Here is a 2,500-nt window from a genome sequence, read left to right on the forward strand (position 1 = left end):
TACCTTGCAATTGGTTTATATATCCACATTTAATCGTTTGGAAGTTTTCCTCTTGATCAAAGTATTCATTATGTAGTTCTGTTTTCAAAAATTTTATCACTCAGTTAGTCTTCGTTGTGGGCCGAGAATTCCTATCTAGAAAATATTTAATGAGAAAAGAAATATCTGCCTTCGGTTACATATAACTAAAAGGTTTGATATTGTATGTGTTAGAAAGAGGTCGAAGTATGTTGAACTGCAACTGCCAAGTTATTTCGATTTTACATTTTTTACATGAGAAGAAAAATGGAAACCTCACCTCTATAGAATAAACATAAAACGAAATTCTCACCACCTACCCCTCTATCTACCTTACTTGTCTACCTTTATTTACCAGCCTCTTACATAAGGGAATGTTAAAAAAAAGTCTTTAAGTACCATTAGACGAGCTCCTGAACATAACTTTGTGATCTGCTGGTCATCCGCTTTTGAACCTCACCTCCATAGAATAAACATACAAATGAAATTCTCACCACCTACCCTCTATCTACCTTACTTGTCTACCTTTATTTACCAGCCTCTTACATAGGGGAATGTTAAAAAAAAGTCTTTAAGTACCATTAGACGAGGGAACATAACTTTGTGATCTGCTGGTCATCCGCTTTTGAATGCAGACAGGTATTGTGCAATCGGATGAGCACATTGCTGTGGATATAAAAAATTCTGATTCTTTTTATAAGCGTCCGGGCGATATTTCATCCTGATGTAAAATATGAATACTTGTGTAGAGCGTAAGCGTGACTCATGAAAAACAATAAATGAAATCAGGCTTTGGAATGTCAAGTAGGAATTAACTATAATGGAGATTTGGTTGATGCGCGTTTATAACCGGATTTGACGATATCGAACACAGAATTTAAGAAGAGAGACAAGCGTAAATATAAACTGAGGGTAGGGTGGCCGACAGGTTGATAATGAATTATGTAGTGGTACCCACAGGAAGGATCGGAAGAGTTCTGTATGATAATGTTTTAGGGGAGAGAACAGTTTTTTGTCATATTTTATTCTGTTAAAGGGAAAATGAGAGTTCAGAAAATGTAAAGGAAGATGAACAGGGTGGGAGGTAAAGAAGCGCAGAGAGTAAAAACATCAAATGAAAAATTAATGAGAAAGAAAACCAGAAAATGAGAGAAATATAAAAGTTAGTAAGGGATAAGTAAAATGAGTAGAAGAATGGTTATGTCTTAAGAAAAAAATAATAAGTTATACAAATAACGTTTGCGTGATGAAAAAAGATGAGGGGTGGATGATGATATAATTATGGTGCTCAAAAAGAATTGAGATTTTGACATGACTGACAGGGACACATTGTGCGATGAGTTGTAGATGCATGTGATAAGCTGTTGAGTGAAGCCAAAAGTTTAAATATGAATTGTGGAATTTCTGTTGGGAATATAGAAACTGAATATTTCGAGAAGAAAGTGGGTGTCTGCCAGGGTTATGTAGTATTACCATGACTGTTAAACATGTACATGAATGAGATGGCAAGGGAATTAAATTTGAGTTTAAAGGGTATGGATTTGGGGAGTAGGTGAGAGCGGGAAGAATTGAGAATTACAGGTAGTTGTTGTTCATATACTACACGGTCTTTCTGGGGTCAGAGGAGGACCCGAGAACGCTAGAGGCAGAATTTGGGTATGCGAGACGCGAAAGCCGAAAGTAATAGTGGGTTAAAATAAGATCATGACATTTCCAAGAATAATAGGGTAGCAATGAGATGGAGGTAAGTCTTAAGGTGGAGAATCTGGAGGAAATGAAGATCTTTAATTAATTAGGATCACATTTAACAAAGAATTGATGGGTCGGGGTGAAGGTAAACTGTACAGTAATGGGCGCAGTTAAATGTGTTGAGAGAATGAAAAATGTCTTGAGAAATAGGTATCTGATAGTGAACACAAAGAGACGACTTTGAAGGGGTGACTGTAAAAACGGTACTGTATGTTTTCGAAATCGGAAGCGTATTAATCTCGTATTCGTTTAGTTGTGGATTCAAATCCCGAACTTCTATCCAAATGTTATTTGCACGAACAGTCCAAGCCCATAAGGCAAAATTGATGGCTTCGGCCGCAGTTAACTATCTCTTGGCGTGGACTCCTCGCCTTCTCCTGTGGGGAGTAGAGGCTTACATTTCAGGATAAACATAAAGTGTTTATTTGTGCTTGGGAGAATGAGTTGAGTTTCAGAAGCATAGCTGGGGTTGCATAGATATACAAACTAAGAAATAAGAAACTGAGGTGGAAAGCGGGGGTGTAAAGAGAGCTGACGGACAGTGTTCATCAAAGAATTATGGGATGGTTTGGGCACATGGAAAGAATGTGTGAAGGAAAAAAAAGTGTGGTAGGCAGAGGCGTATGGAGTGAGTATGAGAGGAAGACCAAAAATGGGACTAAAAGCTAGGATGAGGAGGGCTTTGGATACAAAGGATCATATATCTATGAGGAGGGCTTTGGGTACAAAGGAT

This window comes from Oratosquilla oratoria, chromosome 44, assembly GCF_046742065.1.
Source record: "Oratosquilla oratoria isolate Oo_2021 chromosome 44, ASM4674206v1, whole genome shotgun sequence".
NCBI classification, from domain to species: Eukaryota; Metazoa; Arthropoda; class Malacostraca; order Stomatopoda; family Squillidae; genus Oratosquilla; species Oratosquilla oratoria.